Source organism: Bison bison, unplaced genomic scaffold, assembly GCF_000754665.1.
Source record: "Bison bison bison isolate TAMUID 2011002044 unplaced genomic scaffold, Bison_UMD1.0 scf7180017864037, whole genome shotgun sequence".
NCBI lineage: Eukaryota > Metazoa > Chordata > Mammalia > Artiodactyla > Bovidae > Bison > Bison bison.
This window is the reverse complement of record NW_011494609.1, coordinates 2,091,792-2,111,792: the sequence shown is the minus strand read 5'-3', so window position 1 is coordinate 2,111,792 and position 20,001 is coordinate 2,091,792.

Here is a 20,001-nt window from a genome sequence, read left to right as displayed (position 1 = left end):
TGGGGCCTCTCCCGACAGCATGTAGGACCTTAGTTCTCTGACCAGAGATTGAAGCCTCATCCCTTGCGTTGGAAGGCATCGTCTTACCCACCGGCCTGCTGTAGAAGTCTTGGGTCAACGGCCCTTGGGTGGAGTTTCCAGACGGGGTCCTCAAAAGGAGTCTGGTCAGCGATCAGAGGGGCCAGCAGGCCGAGCAGCGGGAACAGGATGGGCCAAGAGAAGCTTGGCTGCCACCTGGGCTGCCACCTGGGCTGCCCCGAACCTGCCCGGGGGGGTGAGAGCGCTGCTGAGTCACCCCCGGGCCCCGCTGTCCCCCATGATGCCTGCAGGCTTCACCACCTGCACTCAGCCCCTCGGCCAGCAGTGACCAACCCCCAACCCCAGCACCACCCAGGGGATCCCTCTTTGCTACAGACCCTGCTTTATTACGGGGCTTCCCAAGTGGCACTAGTGGTAAAGAACTAGCCTGCCAGTGCAGGAGATGTAAGAGACGCAGGTTCTGGCAACCCACTCCAGTATTCTTGCCTGGAGAATCCCACGGACAGAGGAGCCTGGTGGGCTGCAGTCCACAGTGTCCACCAGAGTCAGACACGACTGATGTAACTTAGCGTGCACTCCTTTATTATTAATGACTGCTTATTCAACCACTCAAATCATTTACTAAAAATAGACTGAACCCCTACTAAGAGGTAGAATGATACCTGGCACACAGGGACATGTGGTGAATAGACAGACGAGGTCCTTGCCTGCCTTGGAGCTCACGGTCAAGGGGGGACAAGCCAGTGATTCTCTTAGTGGGGTCTGTGGACACAGGGCCAGGCCAGAACGTTCGTGTTACTGGTCTCAGACAAGGTAGTACTGAACTTGACAGATGTTTTTAGTAACTTCTCTAGCTCATTGACTAATTTTATATTTGTTTAGTTTTTTTAAAAAAAACAACAGCCTCTCGTTTATCTTTTTTCCATTTTGTTTTTCTAGTAAGCATTTTTATATTTTACAAGTTCAGTTCAGTTCAGTTCTGTTCAGTCCCGTTCAGTCGCTCAGTTGTGTCTGACTCTTGCAACCCCATGGACCACAGCACGCCAGGCCTCCCCGTCCATCACCAACTTCCGGAGTTTACCCAAACTCATGTCCATCGGCGATGCCATCCCAAACATCTCATCCTCTGTCGTCCCCTTCTCCTCCTGCCCTCAATCTTTCCCAGCATCAGGGTCTTTTCAAATGAGTCAGCTCTTCGCATCAGGTGGCCAAAGTATTGGCGTTTCAGCTTCAACATCAGTCCTTCCAATGTAGAGATGTGCAATGGGCTAGAAATTTAGAAAAAGTCATCCCCCATTCGAGAAAATTTGAGAAGCATTTCTCTAAACAATAAATTGCAATTCCTGCCATGAAGAACATGAAGGAGAATAACAAGGAAACCTGGTTTAAGGAAGGTGGGATCTGATGGGACCTGAAGGGTGAGGAGGAACCAACCAGGCAAAGAGCAGAGGAAGCTTTCCAGGCAAGGGGACAGCCTGTGCAAAGGCCCTGGGGTGAGAGAATCAGGAGGCCTGACATAGGACGGAAGTCAACAGAGCTGGAGCAGAAGGAGCAAGGGGAGATGGTGGGAGGTGGGGCCTGATCACTTGGGTGCCTTCAAGAGGCCCCGAGAAGACACCACAGTGTCTTAGGGAAAAGAGTGACGTGTCTGGCTTATGAGGAAGCAGTGGGTTGAACACAGTGGGAGAGGCTGAGGAAGCCAGCCAGGAGGCAAGTAGTTCAGTCAGCAACTGCACCCGGGGGGTCAGTGTCCACAGGGTTCCAGGAGGGCTTGCTCCTGTGCAGATGTGGGGTGAACACACGTGGCATCAGCACTTCCTACCTGCCCCTCACAGGTAACACACATCAGACCCACAAAGTCACTGTGACAGCAATATCTCAGCTGAAATCCAATCTGGAGACAGAGGTTTTCAGATCAGCTTCTTGGAGCATGCAAACACTTTTATTTAAAAAAAAAAAAATTTTTTTTTTTGGTTGCACTGTGAGGTTTGCAGGATCAGTTCTCTGACCAGGATTGAACCTGTGCCCTTGGCAGTGAAAGTGCTGAGTCTTAACCACTGGAACACCTGGAATTCCCCAAACCCCAGTGTTTTTGGCCTCGCCATGGCGTGCAGGATCTTAGTTCCCTGACCCGGGATCTAATCCTTGCTCGCTGCAGTGGAGTCTTAACCACTGGACTGCCAGGGAACTTCCCCAAACCCTTTTAAAAGAAACTTCTTGTGCCTTGGCCACTTACTGATTGAGACAAGATGCTGCCAAGGTGAAATCTGATTTAAAGAAGGCTTTCCTCAAAGATACTCTATTTTTCAACTAAGAAAACAAGCTGAAGAATGGAGAAGGGACTTGACTCAAATTCAGAATTTTTCTGAAACGTCAGAGGAGAGACTGGGTAATAGAAAAGTTGGCTGAGTGCCTTTCTATCCCTTGATGTTTGTGTTTCCACAACTGGGTGATAATAGGCACCCTGAACAATGATGTGAAGATGCTATAAACTTCCAAAGTATCTTGTAAATCACTAAAAGGAATATTTAATGATTTTGGCATAACTTTATGAATTGTGAATATTTTTTTTGGCTCTGAGTCTTGTGGGATCTTAATTTCCCAACCAGGGATGGAACCCAGGCCCTCTGCAGTGCAAGCATTGAGTCCTAACCACTGGTCCACTAGGGAATTCCCAGAATTGTAATGTCTGTATTCATTTTTTTTTTTTTAATGTAAGCTATAATTGAGACCTCCTTTTAACAGGAGGGTCTGTAAGTCTTCAGTAATTTGCATATATCTGTCATCAGATGGCTGTACTTCTTCTCTCTGCACTCTGCTGCACCAGCAGAGAAGAGTTTGCCAGGCCGTTGTCACCAATGCTGCGGCATCCTAGTTCCCAGGCGTGGACCAGGGGTCCTTAGATCCTGCATCGTCTTAGTTCCTTAGAGCAGGCATGGAGCCCGGGTCCACGCAGTCAAAGTGTGGAGTCTTAACCACTGGGCTACAGGGAATTTCCTAAAGGGAATTTTAAAAATAGCTTTGAAAATGCAAGTCATGTCTTACAAATAAGTGACTTCTTTGTCTTAGGCCTGCCAGGGAATTTCCTGAAGGGAATTTTCGAAATAAGTTTGAAAATTTGAGTCACGCCTTACAAATAAGTGATTTCTTTGCCCTGGGCCTGCCACAAAGCTCTTCATAGACAGTTTCTTCCTTTTTTTTTCCCCCACTACGTTTGCTTTATGTATTCTTTTTTTCTTGACCTTTTCCTCTTTTTTAAAAAGTTTATTTTATTGTTTAGTATAGTTGATTTACAATGTTGTATTAAATTCTGCTGTACAGAAAAGTGACTCAGCTATACAAATGTACATATGTATATTCTTTCTCATGTTCTTTTCTGTCATGGTTTATCACAGGTTATTGAATATAGTTTCCTATGCTATACAGTAGGACCTTGTGGTTTATCCATTATATACACAATAGTTTATTGTTGTTGAGTCACTAAGTCCTGTCTGACTCTGCAACCCGATGGCTCTAGCCCACCAGGCTCCTCCATTCATGGCATTTCCCAGGCAAGAATACTGAGTGGGTTGCCATTCCCTTCTCCAGGGGATCTTCCCGAACCAGGGATCAAATCCATGTCTCCCGCATTGGCAGGTGGATTCTTTACCACTGAAACACCAGGGAAGCCTAGATAATAGTTTATATCTGCTAATACCAGACACCCAATCCATCCCTTCCTCACCTCCTACCAACCCACCTTGGCTACCAGAAGTCTATTCTCTTCATAGAAGATTGCTTATTAAATAAGTCTAAGTAAATTCCTGTCAACTATCCAAGCCATACTTTATAATTTCTTTGAATTTATTTCATTATTCTAAAAATGATCATAGAAGACCCATTATCACTTTTTTAAATAATTAGAGCTTAAAATGCATATTAAATGAATGAATAGGCTGTCAGTACATTATGTAGACAAGTAAACAGTCGTGATTTGCTGTTCTTGTTACTGTTTAGTCTCTTAAGTTGTGTCTGACTCTTTGTGACACCATGGACGGTAGCCTGCCAAGCTCCTCTGTCCATGGGCTTTCCAGGAAAGACAGGGTTGCCATTTCCTTCTCCAGGATATCTTCCCAGACCTGGGATCTAGCCTGTGTCTCCTGCATTGGCAAGAGAGTTTTTTACCACTGAGCTACCAGGGAAGCCCCCCGCTTTGTGGCAGGAGTGTAAAATTTCAGCTTCTTCCCCAGCAATTTGGCAATACAAGGAGAATATGAGCTTTTAAGAAAATTTATATCCCTTACCCTTTTATAGAAAAAGGAAATGGCAACCCACTCCAGTACTCTTGCCTGGAGAATCCCATGGAGGGAGGAGCCTGGTAGGCTATAGTCCATAGGGTCACAAAGAGTCGGACACGACTGAGCGACTTCACTTCACTTCACCCTTTTATAAGTATTTCCTTAAGACAGAATAAGAGATAAGGACAAATATGTTTATACACAGATAAAAGAAGAGGGTGACAGAGGATGTGATGGTTGGGTGGTATCACTGATTCAATGGACATGAACTTGGGCAAGCTCCAGGAGATGGTGAGGGACAGGAAAGCCTGGCATGCTGCAGTCCATGGGATTGTGAAGAGGTGGATGCAACTCAGCGACTGAACAATAACATTTTCTATAATAATAATATTTACCAAAAAATGAAAACGTAGAATCATCCTAAAAGTCAGTAATAGAGAATTTTACAATATAAATTATGGTGCATCCATATGACATAATGTTGTGCAATTGTTAAATGCTCATGTGCTGTTTGAAAAAGGAGGCAAAATTATATTTACATCATGATCCTTATTTGTTAAACCCACAATACACGTATTCTTGAAAAGAAAGTTGAAAGTCAAGTTGCTCAGTCGTGTCCGACTCTTTTGGACCCCGTGGACTGTAGCCCGCCAGGCTCCTCTGTCCATGGGATTCTCCAGGCAAGAATACTGGAGTGGGTTGCCATTTCCTTCTCCAGGGGATCTTCCTGACCCAGGGATCGAACCCAGGTCTCCTTGCACTGCGGGCAGACGCTTTAACCTCTGAGCCACCTTAGAAGAGCTTATAGAAACTGTTTAATGTAATTATTCTGGAGTGATGGATTATGGGTAATTTTTGTTGTTTCTACAATTTCTTTAAAAACTATTCATTTCAATGAAGTCCAATTTATCTATTTTTTTTCGTTTGTATTTTTTAGGTTCTATTTAAGAAATCTTTGCTAAACCCAAAGTCATTACTATTTTCCCATAAGACTTATATTAGAAGTTTTGTAGTTTGGATTTTTTCTTTCTTTTTTTTTGGCCATCTACACAGCTAGTAAGATCGTAGTTCCTCATTCAGGGATTGAACCTGCGCCCTTGGCAGTGAAAGCGTAGAGTTCTAACCACTGGACAGCCAGGGACTTCCTTGTTTTCTATAGTTTTAAAATTCTCTACAATGAATATGTATTTTTTAAAAAATAAGTGATACTTATTAAAAATAACAATGAAAATATTTAAGCCATCAGTCCTTAGATATCAATTCATATCCATTACTTATATGGATTAAAAATTCTATAATCATGAAATAACCTTAGTCAAAATATTTTAGACTTTTAATCAAGGCTATTTCTAATGTAGTTTATTGATTCATAGAATTTGTGGTTAATGGGGTCTTCAGTACCTTTCAATCATGTAAGTTATTTGCTCATAGCATTTTCACGATTAATCCAACATGAAAAATCTGATTTAGCCCAATGCACTAGCTACCACTAATCTTACTGGTGACAAGAAAGTCCTGATAAGCATAGGTTGGAGAGGTGAAGATGAGGGCAAGTTTGGGATTTAACTTCACTGAAACCATTTTCTTTGAGGGATTGGATATCTGATCTGATTTCGTTTACTTCAGATCTTTGAACAAATCATTACCCAGGGATGTTAGGTAGGGAAGGAGTTAAGCACTGCTTGATTTAGGATTTGTTTTGGAATCACTCACCTACCTGGCTGTTGAGAACAATAAACATTTTCTAAATACCTAGAGGAATGAAAGTAGATTGCTTTCTAGTAAGAAAGTGGCAGGCGAAACTTGGTTACTTCTCTATATCATTCAGATGAATGTTTGAGCAAAAAAAAAAAAAAAAAAACCCTCAAACCAAAACAAAGCATAAAAGTTTCCTTTTAAATTGGTCATCATCTGTACCTGGTGTGTGGCCCTCTCAGACTTCTAAGATGACCTATGAAAAATATTTATTTTGTAAAAATAAAGTTCAAAAAGGCAAAGATATCATCAACTTAGACCAAACACTCAATAACTTCTGCAAATGGATTGTCAATAGGCATTGACATATACACATTCCTCATTTTGGCTAGGGAGGGGTAGTTATTCTCAAGGTTAAGTAAAGGTCACCTCTCTCTGCCAACTGCCACTCAGTGGTGATGGAGAAGTAAAGGCTGGAATTGGGTGCCTGGAAGTTTCACTTAAGCAAATGGCCCCAGTCTGTCTGTTCACTCAGGTCATTTTGTTAGTTTTCCCATAATTGTACTAGATCCGTAGTCAAGTGAACCAACAGATTCATCACTGATAGAATCTCTGAGCTGGGTTGACAGTTCTTTAATCTGTGCCTTCATAGCCAGAGGCCATTATTTCTAATTGCCTTTCACTCTTTCATCTATTTTTCATACACATTAAATTTAATCTTCACATTCAGTGATGACTGGGAATTTGATCTGAAGCAGCTACTGAACTATGTTCATAAACTTCAGTAGCTTCAAAAAAAAAATTTAAAGGGCTCATCAAAATTCAAAAGTAGAAAACAAATAGAAGTGGCTTTCTAGTGATTTAAGGTTGCTACAAGATCTTTGGGTTGATAATTCTAATTTTAAAAAAAAATTGGGGGCCACACAGAGAAGCGTGTAGGATCTTAGTTCCCTGACTAGGACTCGAACCTGCATTTCCTTCATTAGAAGTATGGAATCTTAACCACTGGCCCACCAGGGAAGTCCCTGTGTTGATAATCCTAAATATTTAGGTTCTCAAATGATATGGCTCCTTGAAAGAAGAAAAGGAGTGTGCCTCTCTTTCATTGCACTTTCAAAATAATTTTACGGAGGACACTGTTGATGATTCCAGATAGGAACCTCTTAACTTTTTCTTTTACTTTTATCAACTCTATACTTCGCTCTTTTGTGCTAGGAACTGAGGACCCAAAGTGAATCAGACAAGTCCCCTCGGAGAAAAATAGTGAGAGCAAAATATGTGTGTGGACCAGTGTGTCTAGCCCAGAGGACATCCTGAGAGGGAGGGAAGCAGGTCTGGGTGTGGCTGGGGAGCAGCAGGGAGCACTGTGGAGCAGGGTCCGTGAATCCCAGGGGTTTCCCCTAATCCGCCTGATTCAACCCTCAGGATTATCCAGAAGCAGGTCTGTCCATCCCGCAGGTGAGAATACTGAGGTTCAGGGAGTGAACTCTCCAAGATCCCCCCACACAGGTAGAAGGTGAAGCCAGGACCTGAGAACTGGTATCCAGATGGGTTCTAATCCAAAGCTCAAACTCTTTTTTTAAAAAATATTTTAATTTTTTTTTGACTACACTGGTCTTCATTGCTGTGAGTGGGCTATTCTCTCGCTGCGATTTTTGGGCTTCCTGTTGCAGGGGCCTCTCTTGTTGCCTGGCACAAGCTCGAGGATGCATGGGCTTCAGCAGCTGTGGCACAGGCGTTTATTTGCCCCGAGACATGTGAGATCTTTGCAGCCCAGGGGTTGAACCTGTGCCCACTGCCTTGGCAGATTCTTTTTTTTTTTTGTAAAAGAAAATTTACTTTTAATTGGAGAATTGCTTTACCATATTGTGCTGATTTCTGCCATACATCAACATGCATCAGCCACAAGTACACACACCCATGTCCCCTCCCACCTCCCTCCCCATCCCACCCTTTTCAGTTGTCACAGAGCCCCTGTTTGAGTTCCCTAAGTCAGACAGCAAATTCCCATTGGCTATCTATCTTACATATGGTATTGTAAGTCTCCACGTTGCTCTCTCCTTACATCTCACCCTCTCCTCCCCTCTCCCCGTGTCCGTAACTCTGTTCTCTATGTCTATTGGCAGGCAGATTCTTAACCACTGAGTCACCAGGGAAGCCCCTGAGGTGACTTCTTACGGCAGCCACTACTACAGTGATGACAAGAACTGGTGGACATGAAGCAAAAGTATGGTGGTGATCCCAATGAGGAAAAACAGGACACAGAGTCATGATCATCATCACACGAGGGCCTACTGTGTGCCTGGCAGGTTTATTTTTATTTATTTTTAAAATATTTATTCATTTATTTGGTTGCTCGGGGTCTTAGTTGAAGCACATGGGATCTTTCAGTTGTGGTGTGCCAACTCTTAGTTGGGTCATGTGGGGTCTAGTTCCCTCTTGTTCAGTCGCTGAATCATGTCTGACTCTTTACAACCCCATGGGCTGCAGCATGCCAGGCTTTCCTGTCCTTCACTATCTCCGAGTTTGCTCAAACTCATTGTCCATCGAATCGGTGATGCCATCCAACCATATCATCCTCTGTCATCCCCTTCTCCTCCAACCTTCAATCTTTCCCAGCATCAGGGTATTTTTCAATGAATTAGTTCTTCCCATTAGGTGGCCAAAGTATTGGAGTTTCAGCTTCAGCTGTCTGTCCTTCCAATGAATATTCAGGGTTGATTTCCTTTAGGATGGACTGGTCTGATCTCCTTGCTGTCCAAGAGACTCTCAAGAGTCTTTTCTAGTTCAGTGATTAGGGATGAAACCCAGGGTCCCTGAATTGGGAATATGAAATCTTAGCCACTGAACCACCAGGGAAATCTGAAGCATTGTTTTAAGTACATTATATAGCCAACGTTATACAGTTGGTGTTGTTTTACTCTTAGAGAAACCAGGGCTCAGAAAAGTCAATGACACACCCCAGGTGACTCTGGCTGGAAATAGCAGAGCTGGGCTTTGTTTACTTCGCTTCTTGGAAGTTGGTCATTCGAATGTGTATTTAGTCCCTGTTTGGATATAACATCGAACTTTATTAATATTCAAATTTGAAAATTAAAGCTACCTATTATTCTTATATCTTCTATATAAATGTTTTAAAATATTTATTTGTGTGCCGTGTTGGGTCTTAGTTGTGGCATGTGAACTCATACACATGGCCTGCGGAGTCTTAGCTTTCTGACCAGGGATCAAACCCAGGCCCCCTGCATTGGGAGCGTGGAGTCTTAGCTATTGAGCCATCAGGGAAGTCCCTCTTTTATTTTCTATAGTGAAAAAAAGTGGGACAAGCAGTGATTACCGTGCCACATTCAGGCAACTTACTCATTTTTGCAGCTACAGATTTACCAAAAAAAAAAAAGAGAGAGAGAGAGAAAATACAGTGTCTTTCTCAGGGAGAACAGACCAGCACAGGTGAAAGCCTCCTTTGGTGGGAGATGTGCACACGTGGGTGTTTGGGGGGGAGGTAGCGTGAAGGGAAGACAAGAGGTTTCCGAGTAGAAGCGCCTCCGTAGCCTGGAGACCATCCCTACCATGGCATTTTGTTTCAAAGGCCCACCATCCCTCCACATGTGGCTCACGGTCCATTCCCATCAGACTCTCCAAGGATACCTGTTAAACATGCAGATTCCAAGGACTTTCAGGCTCACTAGAGCTGGGAACCTGCATTTTAGCAGCTCCTTAGGTGTTCTCGGCCCCTTCAGAGGTTGAGGATAGACATCCCACGCCATCTGGCAATTGGCAGACTATTCCAGCAGGAAAAGACGAGGTCTCTGTGCCTAGACCTTGAAGGGAAGCGTAAGGGCAGGTTCAGGTGCGGCTGTGGGTGAAAGTGAAAGTGAAGTCACTCAGTCGTGTCCGACTCTTTGCGACCCCATGGACTGTAGCCTACCAGGCTACTTTGTCCGTGGGATTTTCCAGGCAATAGTACTGGAGTGGATTGCCATTTCCTTCTCCAGGGGATCTCCCACATTGTAGACAGACACTTTACCCAACAACACTGGCTGTGGTTGGGCAACACAGATTATTAGCAACAGTGACTGAAACAAGGAGGAAGGGGACCTCGCCACATCTGCGTCCAGGCCTGGGCCGTTCAGAGCTGGAATGGTGCCACGACTCGGATCCTTTCTTTTTGTTCTGCTGCTGGGTGGCTTCTGTTCTATGGTCCAAGGGGACGCCTTGGTTTCCCATCGTTAAAATCCCCATGCTGGGCACTAGGATTGAGGACGGATGAAGAAGCGATGCTCCTTCCTTGAAAGGCAGTTTACGGAAGTTGCACACACTCCCTCCCCTTCCATCCTGGGCATTGCCCAGAAAACCCCCAGCTGCCCTGCCTGTCTGAGAGCTTTGTTCTGGGTTACCACGTGGAACCATTTTGGAGGCAGCTGGGTGGGGGCAGATGTAGAAACTCCTGTGGCCGGGTGGGTGTCCCACCCCAGGGGTGATGCCTGCCTGTGTTGAGATGGGGAGTCATGGCAGCCCCCAGGGTGGGGGCCTTGAATGGAGTGGTCAGTTGGGGCAGGTGGACACTCAGTGCAAGACACATGAGCCCAGGGTCATCTTTCGGTCAGGTTGGGAGAGGGTGGGACAATGGTAGCGATGGCAAATACCATGGACTAAAAGCCAGTATTTTCTCCCATTTTCTTTTTTAAAGTTTTTTTGTTCATTTAGTTTTGGCTCTGCTGGGTCCTCATTGGTGCCAGCAGACTTTCTCTACTTGTGGCGGGTGGGGGCTCCTCTGTAGTTGTGATACGCGGGCTTCTCATTGTGGTGGCTTCTCTTGTGGAGTACGCGCTCTAGGGCACGTGGACTTCAGTCGCCGTAGCACGCGGGCTCAGTAGTTGTAGCGCATGGGCTTAGTTGCTCAGCATCGTGGGATCTTCCGGCACCAGGGATCGAACCCACGTCTCCTGCACTGGCAGATGGATTCTTTCACCCCTGAGCCACCAGGAAAGCTCTCTTTTCTTGGATAGAATTAGGGATTAACAGTCGAGGGAGGGTGAGGAAGGCCCCCCACCAAATAATCCCGAAATTCTTGTCAGTGATGGACAGTGGGAAACCAGAACACGTTTAGCCAGATTCGGGAAAATGGAACACTGTGACATTTCATATGCTCCAAACGTGAGGAACATCTCGCACCCTGCTGTATTAGCCAGGGTTCTCTGGGTAAACAGAACTGAGAGGATGTGCCTAGAAACATCAGAGATTTACTGTGGGAGGGAATCGGCTCATGTAATGATAAGGGCTGAGATGTGCCACAGTCTGCCATCTGTAAACTGCAGAACCAGAAAGTGGGTGGTGTGGATGATGCTTGCCTATGCTGGGGGCAGGCGGAACGTCATCTGAGCAAATGCTAAGCGTTTCCAGAAACAGCCTCACGGACAGACCCAGAAATAGTGTTTTACTAGTTTTCCGGGCATGCCTTAGCCCAGCCAAGTGGACACAAAATTATCCATCCCACCAGCTTAAGGGTAGTAGGTGATGTTAAATGAGTTAAAAGGAGTGTGTAAATCAATAGAATCTTTTTTGGAGATTAGTCTGGAGTCGTATGTTAAGTGTCTTTAAAATGTTCAAGACAGAGAATTCTCTGGTGATCTAGGGGTTAGGACTGAGCACTTTCACTGCCGAGGGCACAGGTTCAATCCTTGGTTGGGGAACTAAGAGCCCACAAGCTATGTGGTGCGGCCAAAAAAAAAAAAAGCTCACTTCTTTTTGACCCTGTAATAATTCCAATAGAAAGAATCTAGCTCAGGGGCACACTTCCTCAAAGATATCTGCTGTTTTGATTATTTAAAATGGGAGAAACAAGGGGGTAGGTGGGAGGGAGGCTCAAGAGGGAGGAGAAGTATTTATACTTACGGCCGATGCACAATGTTGTACAGCAGAAACCAACACAAAAATGTAATTATTCTCCAACTGAAAATTACAAAAATATTTTTTTAAAACTGGTAGTTCAAGATCAAGCAAAATAAGAATTAAGTACTTGGGACTGAATAAAGTGATGAGGATGATGACAAAAAATAAAATAGGGACAAACAGGATACCACCTAAGTGGCTAGTGTGGAGGGACTATGGTCTTTCTTCACATTTCTGCCTCAGTGACTGAGACACTTTTGCCTTCCTGGAGAACTGGGGAAAAGGCTTCTCTGATCGCTACTCCTTACCCTCACAATGTGTATTAGTCCTCAGTCATGTCCAACTCTGTGCAGCCCCATGGACTGCAGCCAGCCAGGCTCCTCTGTCTGAGGAATTCTCCAGGCAAGAAGACTGGAGTGGGTTGCCATTGCCCTCTCCCCGTATCTTCCTGATCCAGGGATCAAACCTGGGTCTTCTGAATTGCAGGTGGATTCTTTACCATCTGAGCCATCAGGGACAGGGGCAATTTAGCTGATGGTGGAAACAGGCCAAGGCTACTGCACCAGCTGTCTGCTCTCTGCCTGGACCGCCCAGGTTGCTGCAAAGCACACGCCCTCCTGCACGCAGCTGGTCTCACCAAGCCTCCAGATCTGCACACCCACCCCCGCTCACATCAGCTGTAGGGATGAGAGCTTGGTTTGGGCTTCAGGCTTATAATGTGGATGTATGCTGTATCTTTAGGCCTGTCGGGTGCTTCTCCTTCTCAGAAGGGTGCTGAGGGGTGACTGTGCTTCCTGGGAGGTGCGTGCCATCCCAGGAGCATCGCCAAGAACAGGGAGAAGAGGCGGGGCTGGGAGCCCAAGCGTCCAAAGGCGGGAGGGGCTATGCAGTTTGGCAGCAGCTGCCGCAGGCTGACTCACAGCTGCCCCTCTGCTGTGCGGGGGTGGGGCCCAGAACAGGCTGAATAACACAATCGGCACAATTGGAGTGTGAGTCACTGTGAGGCTGGCGTCATCAGCCCTGGCCACGTGACCCTCTGCGACCGTGGCCCGCCCCAAGCAGAGCTTGGACACTCTGGATTTGCAGAAATAGCCCAAGACAGGCATGGAAGTACTGGAAAGAGTTTTTCCTCTGGGTCATGGGAACAGAAGAAATCTTGGCCTACGAATGCGCTTGTTCAGGAACGACAACTGTGTTTTCTCTACAGTCATCATTTCTGACACCGTGGCTCCCTAGGTCCCTGAGGTTTCCATCACATCTCTGGCACACCTGGGACTTTTGTGGTGATGGGGTATGGTGTGGGGAGCGAGTATTTAGTCCTGGTCATCAATCCATACTGGTGACCCCAAGACACCAGCCATCCCTGGGTATCCAGCCCCACTTGGTGGCTATCTCAAAGTGCTGTCCTTTGGATAATGCACTTTTGTTGTCTCTTTTGACGTAGACTAGGCTTCCCTGGTGGGCTCAGACGGTAAAGAATCTTCCTACAATGAGGGACACCTGAGTTTGATCTCTGGGTTGGGAAGATCCCCTGGAGGAGGGCATGGCAACTCACTCCAGTATTCTTGCCTGGAGAATTCCCATGGACAGAGGAACCTGGCGGGCTCACAAAGTCCACGGGGTTGCAAGGAGTTGGACATGACTGAGTGACTAAGCAGCAGCAACAACAACATATTACAACAACATCCCAGTTAGAAAGCGTGGGATAAATAAATTTCTGCCCACTTCCAGGTAGTAAATAGGGCCACATGCTAAGTCGCTTCAGTTGTGTCCGACTCTTTTGCAACCCCACAGACTGTGGCCTGCCAGGCTCCTCCGCCCATGGGGTTCTCTAGGCAAGAATACTGGCCTGGGTTGCCATTCCCTTCTCCAGGAGATCTTCCTGACCCAGGGATCGAACCTGCATCTCGTGTCTCCTGCATTGGCAAGCAGGTTCTTTACTGCTAGTGCCACCTGGGAAGCCCAGACAGGGCCAACAGTTAACCCAATTAGGGTTTTTTTAAAAAATGTTATTTATGGCTGTTATTTATGGCTTCTTTGCAAGGAATGATGTTAAAGCTGAAACTCCAGTACTTTGGCTACCTCATGCAAAGAATTGACTCATTGGAAAAGACTCTGATGCTGGGAGGGATTGGGGGCAGGAGGAGAAGGGGTCGACAGAGGATGAGATGGCTGGATGGCATCACCGACTCAATGGACGTGAGTCTGGGTGAACTCCAGGAGTTGGTGATGGATAGGGAGGCCTGGCATGCTGCGACTCATGGGGTTGCAAAGAGTCAGATACGACTGAGCGACTGAACTGAACTGAACTGAACTGAACTGATGGCCGCTCTGGGTCTTCATTGCTGAGTGGGCTTTCTCGGGTTGCTCCTCTCTAGTCACGGTGCGGGGGCTTCTTCTCACAGTGGCTTCTCTTATTGCGGGCGTGGGCTCCAGGTGCTTGGACTTCAGTAGTTGCGCACGTGGGCTCAGCAGTTGTGACACAGGGGTCCAGTTGTCCCGCAATCTTCCCATGTCTCCTGTGTTGGCAGGTGGATTCTTTACCACTGAGCCACCAGGAAAGCCCCTTCCAGTTAGGTTTTATGCTGAGTGATCTGAGCATCTGACAACTGCCCAGCCTGCCCCGAAAGCTGGGAAGACAAATCAGGAACTGCTTCTTTTCAGCCATGCTCCCCCATGTTCCCCACAGCTGCACAGCAGTTACTGACAAGTAGGGGACAGTACCATCCAGTATGCTGGGTTCTGAGGTAACTCCTGCAGCAGTTGACTTAGTTGGGTTTTCTAAGGCAAGGTGCTAGTAATATGCTATGTCCTTCTGACTTTTTGAAAAAGTGCAATATACAAAACATGTGTGCTAAGTCATCTCAGTCATGTCTGACTCTTTGCGACCCCATGGACTGTAGCCCAGCAGGTTCCTCTGTCCATGGAATGTTTCAGGCAAGAATACTGGGGTAGGTTGCCACTTCCTTCCCCAGGGGATCTTCTCAACCCAGGGATCGAACCTGGGTCTCCTGCATTGGCAGATGGTGGATTCTGTACCACTGAGCCACCGGGGAAGCCCTTATATACATTTTTGGCCAACTCTGTTTGCTTAAGGAGTCAGACTTGTTCTAATGAAAGCCTTGGCAGCAGAAAATCCAAGCTCCTGGTGGAGACCCTTCCGACTAAAGGAGGGTGGGTCAAGAAATAAGGGAGGGCAGTATTTTGGATTTAAATGCTGTTGGCTTTTCATAGGTAGTTTCATATTTGAACTTCTAACTCTCACTGCGGATCTAATTACTGGAGGGGGTCTTGTTAAAATCACAACGTTTTCTTCTGATAGATATTTTCTATTTGGAATATTTCACGTTATGTTCAGCTGACTGCAAAACACAGGGTTTTCCCAACGTTTTCCTTATGACATGCAGCAGGCCAGTGCATCAGACATCATGGCCCTATAACTGAAGCAACACTGTTACAAAATACACATCTGTCAGCCCCAGGCTCCCCTGAAGGCAGAGCCTGCAACAGAGGCCTGTGTAGGCAGGCTGTCTGCAAAAGCGACACTAGGGAGGAGGAGATAGAAAGGGAGCAAGACAAAGAGGACCAGCTCACCCCGAGTTCACCGTTGCCACGGTAACCGCAGCTCAGGCTCACCCGGCCTGCCTGGAGCTCAGGAAAGGCGGCTTAGAACCAGCTCTGCTGCTGCTGCTAAGTCACCTCAGTTGTGTCCGACTCTGTGCGACCCCCGAGATGGCAGCCCACCAGGCTTCCCCACCCTAGGATTCTCCAGGCAAGAACACTGGAGTGGGTTGCCATTTCCTTCTCCGATGCAGGAAAGTGAAAAGTGAAAGTGAAGTCGCTCAGTGGTGTCTGACCCTCAGCGACCCAATGGACTGCAGCCTCCCAGGCTCCTCCATCCATGGGATTTTCCAAGCAAGAGTACTAGAGAACCAGCTCTAGGGGAGCCTAACGCCTGCCCACGTGTCCTGTGGGCGTCAACTCCCTCCGCTTCCAGGGGGAGCGGTCAGGTGGCACCTGTGTGGACCTGGTCAGAGCAGCATCAGCGGCCCCAGTAAGAGGTGGGACAGAGACGATCCCAAGTGACCACAAGAGGTGTTCAATCAAGCTATTAACCAAGTGCAATGCATTCTGCTATAATGTATTCTACTCGAGTACACACACATACACACACACACACACATTTGAGTTGAGGTCCACTAACCAGTGGTTCTCCAAGTGCAGTCTTTTCAGGGGGTGAAAAGTGAAAGTGTTGGTTGCTCAGTCCTGTCCGACTCTTTGCGGCCCCACGGACTGTAGCCCTCCAGGCTCCTCTGTCCATGGGGGTTCTCTAGGTAAGAATTCTGGAAGTGACATTATCAGAGAAATGCAAATCAAAATCACAATGAGGTACCATCTCACGCCGGTCAGAATGGCTGCTATCAAAAAGTCTACAAACAATAAATGCTGGTGTGGAGAAAAGGGAACCCTCCTACACTGTTGGTGGGAATGCAAACTAGTACAGCCACTATGGAGAACAGTGTGGAGATTCCTTAAAAAACTGGAAATAGAACTGCCATATGACCCAGCAATCCCACTGCTGGGCATACACACCGAGAAAACCAGAACTGAAAGAGACACGTGTACCCCAATGTTCATCGCAGCACTATTAAAAATAGCTAGGACATGGAAGCAACATAGATGTCCACAGGCAGATGAATGGATAAGAAAGCTGTGGTACATATACACATGGAATATTACTCAGTCTGTTCTAATTATTTGAGTCCGTTCTAATGAGGCGGATGAAACTGGAGTCTATTATACAGAGTGAAGTAAGCCAGAAAGAAAAACACCAATACAGTATATTAACACACACACACACACATATATAATTTAGAAAGATGGTAACAATGACCCTATATGTGAGTCAGCAAAAGAGACACAGATACAAAGAACAGACTTTTGGACTCTGTGGAAGAAGGTGAGGGTGGGATGATTTCAGAGAACAGCACTAAAGCATGTATATTACCACATGTGAAACAGATTGCCAGGCCAGGTTCGATGCATGAGACAGGGCCCTCAAAGCCCGTGCACTGGGACGACCCAGAGGGATGGGATGGGGAAGGAGGTGGGAGGGGGGTTTGGGACAGTGGGACACAGGTACACCCATGGCTGATTCATGTCAATATATGGCAAAAACCACTACAATATTGTAAAGTAATTAGCCTCCAATTATAATAAATTTATTTAAAAAAATACTGGAAGTGAAAGTGAAGTGAAAGGCACTCAGTCGTGTCCAACTCTTGCGACCCCATGGACTGTAGCCCCCCAGGTTCCTCTGTCCATGGGATTCTCCAGGCAAGAATATTGGAGTGGGTAGCCTAGCCCTTCTCCAGGGGATCTTCCAGACCCAGGAATCGAACCTGAGTCTCCTGCATTGCAGGCAGATTCTTTACTCAAGAATACTGGAGTGGGTTGCCATTTCCTTCCTCAGTGGATCTTCCTGACCCAGAGATTGAACCTGCCTCTCTGAGTCTCCTGAATTGCAGGTGGCTTCCTTATCCCTGAGCCATTGGGGAAGCCCTTTCAGGGGGTCTGTAAGGTCAAAACCATTTTCGTAATAACATTAAGATGCTATTTGTCTTCTTCACACCCATTCTGAGTGTTCGGTGGAATCTTCCAGAGGTTTAGGGCGTGTGGTATCAGAACAGATTGCAGATGCAGGTCTGAGAACCCAGCTGTCTCTCTTTAAGCCAGATGCTAAATAGCTTCACAAAAATGTAAAACAATTCTACTCATCTCACTAAATTTGTTCTGGAAAATATAGTTATTTTTTTAAATAAAGTATTAAATACAACAAAATTTAATAGGCTTATTATTTATAAACCAATACTTTTAACATTTCTATTTTCATTTCTAAATGTAATCCACGTACACAAAATATCTTTGGGTCTTTACCCAAATATAAAGGAGTCTTGAGATTTAAAAAGAGGAGGGAGAGAAAAAAAAAAGGCTGAGAATCACTGCACTAAACTGATCGTGACCTTCAAAAGAATCACAGCCCATAGTTTGGTCGGGAGAGGACAGCTCTGTTAACTGCCACTCTCTCTTCCAAAGTGAATGGCCATTCCCCTGGCTGACCCCAGGCTCAGTCAAGTCCAGTTGGTGAAGGCAGAAGTTCCGATCCTGGCTGCAAGTTATAAGCATCTGGGAGATGTTAAAGATTACCCCAGCCTGTGCCCCAGCTCAGACCAATGAGTCAAAATCTCTGGGGATGGGACACAGTACTGCTCTTTTGTTGTGGTTTAGTCACTCAGTCATGTCCGACTCTCTGTGACCCCATGGTCGACAGCCCTCCAGGCTCCTCTGTCCATGGGATTCTCCAGGCAAGAATACTGGAGTGGGTGGCCATTTCCTTCTCCAGGGGGGTCTTCCCAACCCAGGGACTGAACCCATACCTCCTGCATCTCCTGTATTGCAGTTAAAGAGTCTTTCCACTGAGCCCCAGGGAAGCCTCTCCTAGTTCACTCCACTATTCTAATGTTTATCACCGTAGGTTAGTTTTTCCTGATTCTGACCTCCATATAAATGGCATCACACAGTATACATGTACTCTGTTATGTCTGGCTTTTTATGCCCAACACTGTATCTGTGATGTTCACTCATGTTGCTAGGTAGAGCAGTAATTTTTCGTGTTTGCAGGGCTGTGTGGTTTTCCACTGTATAAACAGGACACAGTTTATCGACCACTCTACCCCTGACAGAGTTGGCTGGTCCCTTCAAACTGCTCTTAAGTGTGGTGACATGCCCTTACCATAAACTGACTTGGGAACTGGGACTCACTAGAGGACAGAAACAGCACCTTCACAGCATCCAGCTCACACCTCTACAAGGCAGGGATAAGGCTGCTAAGTCACTGCTAAGTCGCTTCAGTCGTGTCCGAGTCTGTGCAACCCCACAGACGGCAGCCGACCAGGCTCTGCCGTCCCTGGGATTCTCCAGGCAAGAACACTGGAGTGGGTTGCCATTTCCTTCTCCAATGCATGAAAGTGAAAAGTGAAAGTGAAGTCACTCAGTTGTGTCTGACTCTAGCGACTCCATGGGCTGCAGCCTACCAGGCTCCTCCATCCATGGGATTTTCCAGGCAAGAGTACTGGAGTGGGGTGCCACTGCCTTCTCCAGAACTTACATGTCAGTATGAAAGTTCTAGTTTTCCCAACTATTGAAAATTAGTAGTTTTTCTTTTCTTTCCTGTTTGTAGTAAAGCATAGTTAAATTTGCATAAGTGAAAAAGTGTCTCCAAACTGGTGTAGAGATTTAAGTTATCGAAAGTTACGTGGCCTTGAATACTGGATGAATTTAGATTTGGTCCCACTGGCCAACTGTGAGTACACTCTTGCTAAATTGCGTATGGTTTGTTTTTTCAAACTTACTTCCATCTAAAATTCTTCACCTTATGTGAGACATATCCAGACACTAGTATGGCATGTGTGCATGCCAAGTCGCCTCAGTTGTGTCTGACCCTTGTGACCCTGTGCACTTGTAGCCTGCCAGGTCTGTCTGCCTTTGGGATTCTCCAGTCAAGAATACTGGAGTGGGTTGCCATTCCCTTCTTCAGGGGATCTTTCTGACCCAGGGATTGAACCCCAGTCTCTTTACGTCTCCTGCATTGGCAGGCAAGCTTTTTATACCACTAGCACCACCTGGGACGCCCCGGCAGAGTTACTCAAACCAATGTGTATACCAAATCCTCCAACCCCTTCAAGAGTACTTCCCCAAATCTGCTTGATTCAGTGGAAGGCACGATCATCTCCTCAGTTCCTTAACTCAAAAAGACCTAGGAGTGACCCTTGATCCACAACTCCTCTCGTGACCTGCCTACCCTGAACCACCAGATCCAGCTGTGTCACCAACAAATGCTACAAAGCTACCCATTCCTCCCCAGCCCGACTGCCACCCCTCTGCAAGCACTTCCTGCCTGGACTAACGCAATAGTCTCCTGACCAGTCTCCTTACGTCCACAGTCTTGCCCCACCCCAAGTCCCCCTCTGAATCCAGCCTCCATTCACTACCCAGTGGCTTTTATATATATATATATATATTTTTTTTTTTTTTTTTG